The 16357-nt window shown below is 39.2% G+C and overlaps 1 protein-coding gene across 1 annotated transcript in view; it reads left to right on the top strand.

Moving 5' to 3' along the window:
• Nucleotides 1-6109: 6109 nt before the first annotated feature.
• LOC306867767 (inositol hexakisphosphate kinase 1-like) overlaps nucleotides 6110-16357 on the top strand; it is a 95358-nt gene continuing 85110 nt past the window's right edge. Inside the window, exon 1 of the mRNA XM_079413628.1 lies at nucleotides 6110-6999. The gene's annotated coding sequence lies outside the window, so the exon portion shown is untranslated. The remainder of the gene's footprint in view (nucleotides 7000-16357) is intronic.

The following is a 16357-nucleotide window of genomic DNA, read 5'->3' on the forward strand; positions in this document are numbered from 1 at the left end:
CATGCTGAAAATATACATTCTCAAAGGTAATGCTGGGAAGACTTGCTTCATTGCATTGCAAAATTGCTTCATTTTAGAAAAAATGCATCTTTCGGTTGACCAGAAAGTAACGACTATAAATTAAAACAGTACACTTATTACTGTTTGTTTTTAAAATCTAGTCTCTGAGGTGATGGCAAAGCCTGATGTCTTGCAGCTACTCTTAGTCTATTAAGAAAACCTTGTGTTATATAATTAAGAAATTATTCTAATGCTGAACTGGAAGTCAAGAAACCTTTCTTTTAATTAGCACAGTTGGAAAAGATTGTGCTGCATAATGAGGTGAAACACTACCAGTGTTTTTTTTTCAAATTTATTGCAAGCTACTATATATGTATGAATATGTGTGTGTATATATTCATATTTATATGCACTTTATGTAAGAAGTCTGATTATATTTACTTCATGCTTACCATATTACATATCATACATCTTAGAATAAGTTTGGGCATTTGATGTTTTTCCCCCTGTCTTGAGAATGAGCTCCATATTCCCTCAATATCATACTATATTATCCATTAGAGCATGATGTATCAACAAAAACACAGACTTGTAAACTTCATTTTATGTTTAAAAAGGTGTAAAAGGGTTTAATAAACCGATTCATTTAAAAAGGGGGGAGGGGTTAAAAGGGTGAAATAAGCAATTAACACTGATGAACAACTGATTTTAGAGGGGTTTTTTCAGTGATAATGTTTGTAGTTTCAATGGCATACATTCTTTGCCTACGGCTTACTTTATGATACATGACCTTAAACATTATAAGTACAGTGACTATTTAAGTAAAAAGAGATTTAAAAAAAAATAACTTAAAAATTAGCTTCATGCATCTAGATAAAAACTCACCTTTCATCGCTGAAGGCTGGTGCTTCTTGGAGTTTTCACTCTGAACCAAAGAGAGAAACTACAGTGTGCTTCTCTCCTGCAGCGTCATCAGCTGCTTCTGCCTCTGTCTCCTGCTCTCCTCCCGGTGTCTCTGCAGGGCTTCAGGGTAGCGCTCAGACGCTGGGACGAAGGCTTTGCTGGGTCTCTGTGTGTTCCACTCGGGCCTCTTCTCCAGGCTGTGGATCCTGCCGCTCCGCTCGTAAGCGTCCGCTCCTTTCATTTGCTGTTTGCTGTGGCTCTTTTCAGATGCTTTTACCTCACATCTCTGGGATTTCTTGCTGTTTAGCGTATTTGGAGGAGCACTGGAAATAACGGTCTCATTCTCAAGCTGAGGACTGATCTCTGCAAAATCACAGACTGATATCAAGCCAGTGCTCATAGTTTCGGTTAACAACATTTTTAAAAAATGTGTTGACCCGCAAATTAAGTTTCTGTCATTATTTACTCAACCATCCTCTCATTACAAATGCTGTTTGTACTTCATTTCCTCAGCTCTTTTCCATACGAGTGAAATCAAAATCAGATTGGTCATTTATGAAAATCTTCTCCTCCACCAAAGCTAAAATTTCAGCTGAGTTAATTGACGTATGGATGCAGTTTTGACGTCATTGTTACCGAATGTCAGATTAAATGTGACCCTGGACCACAAAACCAGTCATAAGGGTCAATTTTGCGAAAATGGGATTTATACATAATCTAAACGCTGAATAAATAATCTTTCCATTGATGTATGGTTTGTTATGATAGGACAATATTTGGCTGAGATGCAACTATTAGAAAATCTGGAATCTGAGGGAGCAAAAAAATCTAAATATTGAGAAAATCTCCTTTAAAGTTGTTCAAATGAAGTTCTTAGCAATGCATATTACTAATCAAAAATGAAGTTTTGATATATTTATGGTAGGAAATGTACAAAATATCTTCATGGAACATGATCTTAATATCCTAATGATTTTTGGCATAAAAGAGAAATGTATAATTTTGATCCATACAATGTATTGTTGTCTATTGCTACAGATATACCTGTGCTACTCATGACTGCTTTTGTGCTCCAGGGTCACAAATGTGAAAAATAGGTCAGATTTGAGAGCTTTGGCTGAGAACATTTCTCACTGAAGGCTTCTCAAGGTTTTGAATATACAGTAGTGCATCATATGAGCTACTTTGAATATACTTTTACTTTCATATTTTTTTTCCTCCTTTTTGGAACTTGAAGGCCATTGTCAATGATTGTCTATGAACATGATGTTGTTGTATAAAACATTAATGCACTAAGAGTCTTTCAGCAGATGAGGATGAGTAAATGATGACAGGCTCTTCTTTTCTGGGTGAAGTAACAAACCTGTCTGAACAGCGGTGTCTTTTATTGGAGATGTTGTGGAAGGAGGTGCTGTTCTCATCTCTTCACCACTAAGGGCTAAAAGACTACTTTATTATAATAATACATACAAAATCTTGTGAAAACAGAAAGTTTATTTTCCCTCATACCCTGTGGGACGGAGTCTGCTTCCAGGCTGTGCAGTAGTTTGGACACATCGTGGCCTTTCTTGGCCAGGTCTCTGATTTTCTGGATCTGCTTGTCTTTACAGGCCTCCTCTTGGGCTCTTTGAATGCTCAGATACATCTCCTCTGTTTTATGAGACTGCACCTCCTGGAATAAAGTTTTCACTACTTTCATATTCAACTCATATACTACTGAAAATGGACCCTACCGTTGTATTTACTCTTTTGAAATAAAAACTTACTATGCTGTGTCAACTTCCACAATAAATGGCTTGGAAGGACTTATTTTTTGTTTGTTTTAACATGGTATGAAAATGGTCTACAACTAACTAGACGATTTGCTGTGCAAAGAGAACATACGTAAGTGTTTTACTAATTTAAATGGGGTGGATGCGTTCATTTGATATTTTTAACTATTTACACAAAATTATTAAACAGACTTTGTTTAGTACATGGTTTGATGTAGAGCATTGGGTAGATGAATCCAATTGACTGAAAGAAGTTTGCAATAACAAATTCAGTATTTGTGTTTTCTAGATGTCCATTACAGTAGCAATAACCAGAAGTGAAGCACAGACTGCTCTCTCTTAATAAAGAGCATGTACTCTGCTGGTGCAGAGGCTGTCAGGATCCACTCTCCAAAACCATGCCTTTCAAAGACATCTCAGCCAATCTGAACACGAATGTTTCTCAGAAACAGTTTATCGTTTCTCAGCGTTTATCAGAACACTAATTTTAGTGATGTCTATGAAAGCTTTTTCCATCATTGAATAACAATATAAAAATGTCATTTTGACTATTTCACAATTCTGATTTTTTTTTTCTAGCAATTGAGAGTTTCAGTTAGAATTCAGTGTTGACATCTCTCAATTCTGCATGTGCATGCAGTCAGGTCAAGTGTCAAAAACGTCAGAATTGTGTGATGTAAACTCACAATTATGAGAACATAAATCTGAAATTGTGAGATAAAAAAAATTATGATTACCTTTTTAAAAAATGTATTTTTGTGGAAGAAATAAGCTTCCATATCCCCAAAGCAGGGACATTTTATATGTGCAACATGACCTTTAATTAAAATAAATAATACATATACATATATATATAAATTAGTGCTGTCAAACAAAAAAGTTTTTGTTTACAGAATATGTGTGTTTACTGTGTATATTTATTATGTATATATAAATACACACATACAGTATATATTTTGAAAATATTTACATATATATTTATATTACAAATAAATATATTTAATATATAAACAGCATATTTTTCTTAAATATATACGTGTGTGTATTTATATATACATAATACATATACATAGTACACACACATATTCTGTAAACAAAAACTTTTATTTTAAATGCGATTAATCACGATTAATCGTTTGACAGCACTAATATAAATATATAAAACAGATTTTTTTTTACAGATTTTTGTGTAGTATGTGTGTGTTTTACCTCTCTGTGTCCTTCATATACTGCTGCTGGAGTTGTTCTCGCTCTATTTCAAGCCTCCTCTCCTCTTCATGTTCCTGTGCCCGGCGTGCAGCCTCCTCTTTCTCTTTCTGGCGTCTGCGCTCCTCTACCCTGAGCCACATCACACAGTATCACAGAGCTCAGCAATGTTTCCAGAAGTACAGCAGTGATTTCCTGTCGGTTTAGTGGAGGGTTGAATCTCACCTGGTGCTCCAGCTGTTTGAGTTTTCTGCGTTCTCGCTCCTCGATCTGAGCAGGGTCCAGCAAGGCTGTCATTGTGCGAATAACTAAACAACCAATAACAAGGGCAAGACCGCTGAGGAGACAGACAGCTGCTGGTGTCAGGGACCCCTCGCTCGGGGCCCACAGCTGAGGGCTGATGAAGAGAGTCAAAATGAACGGCCCAGAGCTCAATGTCCTCAGCCTGCGGAGGTTACAGGATTGAGAGGAACGACTGTGTGACAAAGAGCACTGTGTGACAAACAATCTGCTGACAGCGGGTGCAATGCGTGGTTTGTCCTGTGGTGGGCCCCGTAGAAGAAAATTAAAGACCAATGCAGAGAAGTGAAACCGTATGAAGAGAGCTGTGGCCGTTTATGAAGGATTAACAGCCTTTACCCAAACAATTGCTTATTAACCGTTTGTTTGTAATAGAGATGGTAACGCTTTATTATATGGTGTCCTTGTTACAGATGTTACATGTATAATAGTAATAACAGTAAATTATGCATAATTGCACACAACTAAGCCTAAACCAAACCCTTATCTTAACCCTAACCATACAGTTAATATATATTACTCAGTACTTAAAGGTACACCGTAAAATGAAGTGCAACTGAGATTTCAGATTATTTAAACATAAAACAATCACCACAAATGTATTAGGCTACAACAAACTTAATGGTTTAGTTTTGTTTTTATACATTTGTGGCCAAAAGTTTACATACACCTTGCAGAATCTGCAAAATGTTAAAATTTCTAATAAAATAAGAGGGACCGTGATTTTAGTACTGCCCTGAAGAAGTCATTTCACATAACGGATGCCAACACAAGACATAACAAAAGCTGAATTTAATGCATCAGAAGACAAGTTCTAGTTAGTTGTAGATCATTTTCATACCATGTTGAAACACACTTTAGTTCAATAAAACTTGTAAACAGTTTGCCGTTTCTGTAGGGGTGTAAACTTTTGACCACAACTGTAAACTGAACATTCAGGCAAATGTTACATATGAACAAATTTTCCTTGAAATCGTTTCAGTTTAAGTGTACAGACTGCACAGTGATACATGACCTAGCAAAATTCCAATTAGAAGTGCGCCCCTAAAAGCACAAGTGGCCTTTGCATTATTATACATTACATTTTTTTTTTGTTGTTGTTGACACATTGGAGTCAAACTTGACATGATCATGGTGAGAGGAGTTGACCTGGTTGTTGATCTCTTTGTCGTATTGTCGGCATAGTTTGGCCTCTTTTCTCTGCTTGTCCATTTCCTGTAACCAGCATCTCTGCTGCTCCTGTCTCTGAGCACTGAACAAGTCCTCCACAGGAGCCGCTTCCTGCGCACAACAAACACCACAGATGCACTCAAACATCATGCATTAGTTAGAGTTTTGAGTTTGCGATGAACCTCACCCCCACTATCAGGGCAGAGCGGATGGCAGCAGGGAGCTTTCGCTGAGTCTGGGCTGGACCTCTGTGGTTTGAGCTCTCCGCTCCAGCAGCCCTCCGTGAGCTCAGCCCGTCCTGCACCAACACATACACAAACATCTCAAACATTCAGCCTTACATGCTGTTTAATGGCATTATCATCAGGTCACAGTGTCATGATGTGATTATTCTTCTATTCTTCAATAAAGTGTGGTCACATTTGTGACCCTGGAGCACAAGTATCACAAGTATATTTGTAGCAATAGCCAGCAATACATATGTATGTGTCAAATTCATATTCCATGAAGATATTTTGTAAGTTTCCTACCATAAATATATCAAAACTTAATTTTTGATTAGTAATATTAGTAATATGTGCCCTTAAGGAAGTAAGTACATTTTTAAAGTGTATTTTTTATATATTAGAGAAACAATGCATTGTTAACTTCTACATATGAGTCAGATGATTGTTAGTGATATATTCGGTGTGTGTCCTGTCTGTAAATGTGTGTGTAACAGGTGAAGAGTGACAGCTGTGTTTCTCTGAGGATCTGTCAGTATCAGCAGAGGGCAGTGCATGATGCTCAGACTCACAGACTACCACGATATCTCTCAGGCGCCTGCAGTCATGTGTGTTTCAGACAGAAAAACGCTTTATAACGCACTAGCTTGTCGGATAGGTTAACTTGTCAGTGTTTATAAAACGAGATCGCGCCTTTATTTGATCAGCTTTGTTATAACAGAAAGAAAATAATAGAAGAGAGACAGGCCAGGTTAGATGAGGAAGAGTCCCTCAGATATCAGAGAAATTCTCTGTTAGTGACAGATAAAGCAGGGTTTGATAAAGTAAAATGCAAAAGGGGAAAATCGACATTATTTTTATGATTTTATTTGCTAGATTAAAAGCGTTATTTTCTCAGGATTAGCCATTGGAGCTGTACCGGACGAGATCATAACCGCTGATATCTGGCGATTTATTTAGCATTTAAATTGATAATCTACATAATCCAGAAGATGTGTTCTCAGCTCCTTATGTTTATTATTTTTTAAATCTGGTGATATTTTTAACGCAGGTTTGTGAGATGTGCTGTTTGTGTGGGTTAGCATCAGCCTTAGCATCCACATAGACATGTAACTTAAAACAGATTTAGCTAATCAAAGAGTAAAATAGTATTAACTGTTAATCTTAACATTATCACCAGGCATTTATTTATTGTTTTGAAGTACTGAGTGTCTGTGGACAGTGCAGTTCAATCATATTAAATCTGATCACATCTGAAGACATTAGCCGGCGAGCTAACACGAAGGACATCAGGAGAAGGATTTCACACCAAAACATTTACTTATTTATTTACTCATTTATTAATAACGAAATATCAAATCGTCGTGAAAGAAGGAAGAGGCATCTAAATAAGAAGGCTTTCCTTGAGGAGGAATTGACATCAGGTATGTACATAAATGACCTCTTTTCCTGTAATGTCTGTTTTGAAAGGTTTAATAATAATAATTATTATTATTAATTGTTGCTGTTGATTTTTGAGTGGATACATGTGATGTAATGACTGATTAGCACATGAATGATGGTGTTATTACATGATGAATTATGGTAAAGGAAGGTCATTTGTATAATAACGTGTTGGTTTTGAGTTTATTTTTGGACATATTGTTATTTCCTGTGATTATATAGCAGCTACCATCCTTATGTCTGTAATAGATGAGTAGCTTGATGATGGGCATATGAGCACTGGATCATTACATAAGTCTCACATTGGAGTAGAAACGTGACTCTATGGTTTGTGTGTATGTTTATATGTGCATCAGTGTTGTGTTTTCATGTTTATCTCAAATATTGTGTCAAGCACATCAGCTGGAATTTTCTTCCTTGCCTTGATTAATGGTAGCTATTTTGAGAGCATTACCTTGGAGATGTTTGTCTTTATTTTTTATTTGTTTTAGTTTTACAGTCTTTCAAAGGATTCAGTGTGAGACTGAATGTTTGATTGAGGATTTATTTAGCTTCAGACTGGGTTTACAGGTGAAGGAGCTGATGTTGGCTAAAGCTGATAAGAAACCTGCATTGTTGTTTTAACTGAAACCATGTCCATCCTGGACACTCAAACGTTATGTAATAGCGTCCCCTGATTAATTAAACACAAATTTACATGTTGCTAAGAGATGGCATTGTTAATCTGAGCTAGGGATGTAAGGATACCACTAATCCAGTATTTGGTACTGAGACCACCAAAAGTACAGGATACTCGATACCTAAGCTGTTACCATGGTATAAAAAAGAACAATAATATTTAAATAAAATGAAAGAGTTTAGCATAGTGTTGTCTCTACATTTCAGTAGTTGTTACTAATGCCAGTACCAAATCCCACGGTTCGGTACCAGTTTCGGTACGGTAGCGAAAAATATTGTAATGCAATTAATTGTTATAGTTATGGACTTTTGTTTGTGTTCTAGTCCTCCTGCCTTAGCCTTCCTTTGACCTAGTTTTCTTTAGTTGCCCTGATTAGTTAATTAGCTCGACACCTGTTTCTGTTTCTCCATGATTGTGTTTGGTATTTAAAGCCTGTGTTCTCGCCTGTTCCTTTGTCTGCTATCGTTTTGGATTTGTGTTTGGTTGTGCCCTGCTCAGTCTGTGGAATATTAAAAGAACTCTTTAGTCATGCGCTGTGCTGTACACTCCAGACTCGTAACATTAATTAAATCAGGGGTAGACAATAAGGGAAATTTGCGCCAGTGTCTTTTGAAGTTCACTGGCCCAGGTCAACGCGTCGGGTATTGATCCCAATAATCACGAAAAAGAACAGTTTGCTTGAACAACATGAATAACATTTATTTTTTTTAAGGTAGGTTTAGTGCAAAGTGCAGCAAAACTGTGCAAAAACATGAAACAAGTGCAAATAAACCTATTGCATAGGATTCATTCTCCGTAGTCACACAGCAATTCATTATATTATGTTCATACCATAGGTTTCATACACGTTAACTTTTCTCTAACTTACTTGTCTGCATATGTGGGCATTGATCTGCAGAGCTCACAGTAAACCTCTTTTTTTCTCTTGATCGTAGCCCAGCTAGGGGTGGGCGATATGGGAAAAATATCATATCACGATTTTTTTTTAGAAATATCACGATTCACGATTTTATCACGATTCTTTGTCATGTTGGTTTTACAAGTTGTCTGAGCATTACAGCCAAACTAGAAAGACAAAGCCTTTCAAGGTAACAAAAAACAACAAAAAAAGACATGGCAGATATTTAGGCCAAAGTGGGTGAAGATAAAAATCTTTGTCATCATTCTATCTTTCTTATTTTTTAATAAGAACAAAGATACAAATTACAAATACACATAATATACAAATAAAACAAACAGTGCTTTATTTTCAGGTACAATAGGTGTATTTAGCAGAGCATTCAATGAAATTGAATGAACAAATATAAAAATAAAACACTAGATAGACTGATTCCTAAAGCAACTGTATTAAAGTTTTTCAGTCAAGAATAGTGAGTGATTTTTCTCTTTGCGTTTTGATTTTTTATTATAATGTTTTATTTTTATACCATCATTTACTCAAAAGTTGTTTTAAACCTGAATGAGTTTCTTTCTTCTGCTGAACATAAATGCTATTTTGAAGAAGGTGGAAAACCAATCAGTTGCTGGTCCTCAGTGACTTCCATAGGATTTTTCTGTCCTGCTATCAAAGTCAATGTGGACCAGCAACTGTTTGGTTACCCTCATTCTTCAAAATATCTTCTTTTGTGTTCAGCACAAGAAATTAATAGAGGTTTGGGACAACATGTGAGTGAGTAAATAATGACAGAAATTAAATTTTAGGGTGAACTATCCCTTTAATGACAGTCGACAGCATGTTTAGTGTCCTGTCCCTTTAAGAGCTGCACGCATCTAATATACAGGCACGCATCCGTTTCTCTCTTAACTATTTACTTTCATTTTAGAGATAACCAACTGAGTCTGTATGTAAACCTTGTGTGTTTTGACAGTATTAGCGCAAAAGATAAGTTAGTTGATCAATCAGGCGCTGTTAGACAGGCTTTTTAGTGCGCGTGCTTCAGGTGTATGTGCTCAGAAAAAGCGCACGTCAGACCAGCGCGCGAATTAAACATTTAACCAGCAAGGCTTGTATGCAAATAATGTACTTTTGCGATCGCGAATAAGTGCAGTGTCCTGTCAGAGTAACTCTACTGCTGTATGTCGTGTTGTACAGTATATAGAGACGGAGGCACCAGAGCTGTATTTGATATAATGTGTGCTGTAGCACGATACTACCATAATAGGCTCTACCTGTGTGTCTGTGGTCTGTGTAGCCCAGGGGTGGGCAAACTTTTTGGCTCAAGGGCCACACTGGGTTTTAAAATTTGACAGAGGGCCGGCCCAGTAGCATATTATGAAACACGATCTCATGAAAGTACGTATCTATACCACAAATTAATTTCTAGTGCCATTTATACACCAAAAATGTTTTTTGCATGCATATGCGTAAAGACAGACGACTTTTTCCTGCGCGACTTTGACCGAGTAACGACACCGAGCACACACTTAAGTATCCTTTATATCTTCCCTCACGCTTTCCTATCCTCTATCATGTGTTTCCAAACCATTCCGGTTCTCTCTCTACCTCGCTCTAAAAATACATGCAGAAGGTCACGTAACCCTGCCAACCTGCGCACTATCTCTACATCTTCCACTGCACCTCTTTCTTTCTCTGTAGGTCTTTGGAATTGCCAGTCAGCTGTCAACAAAGCCGACTTCATTTCTGCATTGTCCTTACATTCCACACTCAGCATCCTGGGCTTGACTGAGACCTGGATTCGTCCAGAAGACACGGCAACCCCAGCTGCTCTCTCTCACAATTTCTCTTTCTCTCACACCCCTAGGCAAGTTGGCCGGGGTGGGGGCACTGGCTTGCTCATTTCTAACAATTGGAAATACTCTACCCACTCTCCCCTAGGCAATCTCAACTCATTTGAATCGCATGCTGTTACTGTGACAGCTCCTATAAGACTCCAGATTGTGGTAATCTATCGTCCGCCGGGCCAAATACCACCAACCTTCCTAGACGAGCTGGACGGACTGCTGTCGTCTTTCATGGAGGATGGCACTCCACTCTTAGTCTTCGGCGATTTCAACATTCACCTAGACAGGCCTTATGCTACAGACTTCCAGTCACTCCTAGCTTCATTTGATCTCAAACGCCTCACCACTACTAGCACGCACAAATCTGGTAACCAACTCGACTTAATTTATACACGCAATTGTTCTACAGATAACATTCTGGTACAACCACTCCATATCTCTGACCATTTCTTCATTACATTTACGTTACATTTTGCAACTCAGGTGCCACCATCTCCCTTCCCGGTTACTTTCAGACGCAACCTACGCTCCCTTTCCCCCTCCCTTCTTTCCTCTGTAGTATCCTCCTCTCTTCCCTCGCCTACCCATTTCTCTTCTCTGGATGTAAATGCAGCCACTGACACTTTATGCTCTACCTTAACCTCTTGTCTAGACGACATCTGTCCTCTCTCCTCTAGGCCAGCACGGGCTGCTCCTTCTAACCCCTGGTTATCCGATGTTCTTCGTGAGAATCGGACCAAACTCAGAGCGGCAGAGAGAAAATGGCGCAAATCAAACGATCCGTCGGACCTGAGTAGGTATCAGTCTTTGCTTTCATCTTTCTCTACTGAAGTCCACACTGCCAAATCCTCACATTTCCACAACAAGATCACCAGCGCTCCAGACATGCGTAATCTCTTCAGAACATTTAATTCTCTCCTCTGTCCCCCTCCTCCACCTCCCACCACTTTGATAACCGCTGATGACTTTGCCTCTTTTTTCACAGACAAAACTAGAACAATCAGCAACCAGTTCTCAACACCACAGGACCTCCGATCAACCACATCCACTGCTCTAACTCCCATCTTCTCCTTCTGTCCCCTCACCGAGGCAGAAGTATCCAAACTTCTCCTCTCCAGCCATCCTACAACATGTCCTCTCGACCCGATCCCCTCACATCTTCTCCAAACAATCTCTCCCACACTCTTACCGGCAATCACACACATTATCAACACATCTCTCCTCACAGGCATCTTCCCCACAGCATTCAAGCAGGCTCGGGTAACCCCACTGATCAAAAAACCTACATTAAATGCTTCTCTTTTAGATAACTACAGACCTGTCTCTCTCCTTCCATTCATAGGGAAAACACTCGAACGAGCTGTCTTCAACCAGCTCTCGCGGTTTCTTTCACAGTACAACAAGCTGGATGCTAAACAGTCAGGTTTCAGGAGTGGCCATTCAACAGAGACTGCGCTACTCTCAGTCACTGAAGCCCTACGAACTGCAAAGGCTGATTCCAAATCGTCAGTCCTCATTCTGCTGGATCTCTCTGCTGCTTTTGACACTGTCAATCATCAGATTCTCCTGTCTACACTCTCTTCACTGGGCATCACTGGAATTCCACTTCGCTGGTTTGAATCCTATCTCACCGGTAGATCCTTCAGGGTGGCCTGGGGAGGGGAGGTATCCAAACCACATCAACTGATCACTGGAGTTCCTCAGGGATCGGTTCTTGGACCCCTCCTCTTCTCCACGTACACTACATCGCTGGGTCCCATCATACATGCACATGGCTTCTCCTATCACTGCTATGCCGATGACACGCAGCTCTATCTCTCTTTTCAACCAGATGACCCAACGGTAGCTGCACGGATCTCAGGCTGCCTGGCGGACATCTCGGCATGGATGAAAGAACATCACCTACAGCTCAACCTGGCAAAGACGGAACTTCTGGTCTTCCCTGCCACTCGACTCTACGGCATGACTTCACGATTCAGTTCGGCTCATCAATGATTACCCCATCAACTTCGGTCAGAAATCTTGGTGTAATCTTTGATGACCAGCTGACCTTCAAAGAGCACATTGCAAAGACTGCTCGTTCCTGCAGGTTTGCACTACACAACATCAGAAAGATCAGGCCCTTTCTGACAGAGCATGCTGCGCAACTTCTTGTCCAGGCCCTGGTTGTTTCTAGACTGGACTACTGCAATGCTCTTCTGGCTGGTCTGCCATCAAACGCAATCAAACCTCTACAAATGATTCAGAATGCAGCGGCACGACTGATCTTCAACGAGCCCAAAAGAGCGCATGTTACACCACTCTTCATCTCCTTGCACTGGCTACCAGTGGCAGCTCGCATCCAGTTCAAGTCACTGATGCTTGCGTACAGATCTACCACAGGCTCTGCACCCTCCTACTTCCACTCACTATTACGAACCTACATCCCCTCCAGAAGTTTGAGATCTGCTAGTGAGCGACGCCTTGTGGTACCATCACAGAGAGGCTCAAAATCACTCTCCAGAACATTCTCGTTCACCATTCCTGGCTGGTGGAATAATCTTCCCACCCCTATCCGGAACGCCGGATCTCTGGCAACCTTCAAGCAACAACTGAAAACTCATCTCTTTCGGCAGTACTTGACTTCATCCTAAACTTAAAAAAAAAAAAAAAAAAAAAAAAAAAAAAAAAAACTTTCCCTCTATCTTTCTCTCCACCTACTAGTTTGTACTTATTTGAACAATGACTGAGACTTGGTGTTACGAGCACTTCCTCTGTCTGACTGCCTCTTCAAGATGAATCGCTTTTTGTATTCCCCAGTTGTAAGTCGCTTTGGATAAAAGCGTCTGCCAAATGACTAAATGTAAATGTAAATGTATATGCTACGTACTGTAAACCCGTTGGTTAGGATTAGGGGTGCGGAGTGCGTGCCTATTACACCCCATAAAGTGCGTATCATATGCACACGAAAACTGCGTATCATAAGCCCTACAGATACAATTCGTGGTATTCACACTTTCATGAGATCGGACTGAGCAAACACATTTACGTTGTGGCAACGTCTGCGCGAAATTCAACAACTGAGAGACGACATTCAAGCAATCATTAAATACAACATATTGCAAAAATGGTATTTATTTGCTGTGAGAAATAGAGTGGACCTCGGGTTCGGGTCGGTTCCGGCTTAACATGTAAATGTATTTGTCGGGTCGGGTAGGGTCGGGTTAAATGATCGCGGGTACGGGCCGGGTTCGGGCTTCAGTTTAAAGCCCGTGCAGACCTCTAGTGTGTGTTCACTGCTCCGGGTGTGTGTTCACGGTTTGTGTGTGTTCACTGCTGTGTGTGTGTGTTCACTGCTGTGTGTGTGTGTTCACGGTTTGTGTGTGTTCACTGCTGTGTGTGTGTGTGTTCACTGCTGTGTGTGTGTGTTCACGGTTTGTGTGTGTTCACTGCTGTGTGTGTGTGTGTTCACGGTGTGTGTGTGTTCACTGCTGTGTGTGTGTGTTCACGGTGTGTGTGTGTTCACTGCTGTGTGTGTGTTAAATGCAGAGCACGAATTCCGAGTATGGGTCACCATACTTGGCTAAATGTCACTTCACTTCACTCAATAGCATTAACAGAGGCTTTACTCCTTTTAAACTTTATCTGGAATGTCACCGTTTCTGTCACTGCCACTTCCCGATCAGGCAAACACACACACACACACACACACACACACACACAAATTAAATCATCTGCCTAATGAAAAAATGTATTTAAAAAAAATTTAGTTAATATTGCATCATTTGTGATTTATTTTATCCACCCGTCGCGGGTGATTTATTTTATCCACCCGCAAATAATCAGAATGCATTTTTTATTATCCGACCCGCTTATTATCCGCAGCGCCCGTGGATAACCGTGATCAAACTACTCCGTTTTGTTCTTTCAGTAGTTTTAATGTTTCTATTTCTTTTTTCCTCTTCAGTCTTATATTGAACAGTATTAAACCTTATAAGTTACATCAGACTTCTCCATATTGGTGTTTAAATATATATAAATGTAGCCTACTTATAGATTAATGATGCTAAATGATAGATAAATAGATAGTAAGAAAAATAACTATATTTGCAGCATTGTTTCTTTTTTTTGCTGCTGTATTTTAGTGAAAGTAATCTATAATTTTGCCTCTCGCCATGTTTCTGTCGTGGTTAAAATAACTGCGGCAGCTCTTGAACTTGGTGCCGACGCACGTCGGAAGAGAGAGAGAAAGCACCCGGAGCTGAAAGCGCTCGAATAAAGCGTGTTTAGCTTTAGATAAAAATACTAGAGTATATAGCGCAGAAAGATATTTACCATAAACGACCCTGAGTGCTTGTTATGTGAATCTCTCTGCTGTTGACATGCTGCTCACTTAAAATGGTGCTGCTGTTACGGCTCGCGGTCCGGATGGATGGCAGGCTGCGGATGAGGTCCGCCTTTTGAAAATCAGTTATATAAGTATTTAAGGATAAAAGACTCGAATTGCTTTTAAATATTCACAAGTCCTTTTCCTCGAGTCGAGTAAAGTCTGGAGTCATTTCAGGTCAAGTCAAGTCTGAAGGCTATAAACATGCGACTCGAGTCCCAGCCCATCTCTGCCTTGGGTTGCATCAGAAACATTTTGTTTGCATTTATTTTTGTCTTATATTGAGTATCCTGATACACGTTATGCATAAACACCATTTTAAAGGAATATTAAAATGAACTGTATAAGGAATAATTTTTGTGATTATTTATATAACATTATTGCATATGTTATATAAAGCTTGAAGCATCAGAATCGGCATCGGTATCGGCCGATCACCATGACAAGAAATCGGTACTCGTATCGGCTGCAAAAATCCTGATCGGAGCATCCCTAATGAAAACCTAAATTTAAAATGATGCAAATGTAAGGCTTGTGGAGCACATGGATATGAGGTCTGGAAGTGTGCTGGTTAGGACAGGCAGTGTGACTAAATCTCATCTCACACTCAGTATGAGTAATTTTATCTCAATAACAGCATACATCTTGATGCAGTTATTTTGGAAGTTCAATGAAAAATGGTAACTGCTAGTAAACAGCATGTGTGACGCTTCAGGACGTGTTTGAGGAAGGGGCAGGTCAGATGTACATTTGAGGAGGTGTAAAGGCCAGTTCAGAACGTACCGACACATGCAGACCAACACCGACAGCTGACTGAGCACAGTCACTGCTCAGACACTCCAAGACCCCACAAACAGCGATTCAACATGTTCAGCTAAAAAAACAAGTGCCACAATGAACGTGTCTGTTGCCGTCTGTCAGTGCAGTGTGAATTGGCCTTAAAACCAGAACAGTGCTTTCACCTTGTTGTTTCTTGTTTAGTAAGACAAGTATTTATCCTTTTCCTTATGTGCATGCTGTGAAAAGATCTAAACAGTTTGATATCCTTGAAAAATCTTGTTTATTTTATATTACTTTGTGAAATAAAAAGCATTTTATTAATGTGTTATTGCAGTTCATGGAATTATTTTAAAACATAAAGTCATTAACTTTGACTACACTTAACCAAATTGTAAACCGTTAACTTGTGTCTTTGAATTTAAAGAATAAATAACCTATAGGTTCTTAAAAAGAACCAGAAATGATTATTCTGTCTTTATTCATTCATCCTCTTTTTGAATTGCAGAACTTATATATTCTGAAGAATGTTTTTGTTTTTGTTTTTAGAATGAAAGCATGAAACCACAAATAAATAAATAAATATAATAAACAACCAAAAAACACCAGATATTTTTCAAAATATCTACTTATCTTACCTTATCTACCACAGAAGAAAGAAAGTTATGCACGCTTGGAACGACGATGTAAATAATGAAATAATTGTTTTTATGAGTTAGCTTATGCAAAAGCTGTTGCTGTTTTTTAGTAAAACTTTACTTTGTTGAATACAGTT

Source organism: Barbus barbus (genome assembly GCF_936440315.1).
Source record: "Barbus barbus genome assembly, chromosome: 49".
Taxonomy (NCBI): Eukaryota; Metazoa; Chordata; class Actinopteri; order Cypriniformes; family Cyprinidae; genus Barbus; species Barbus barbus.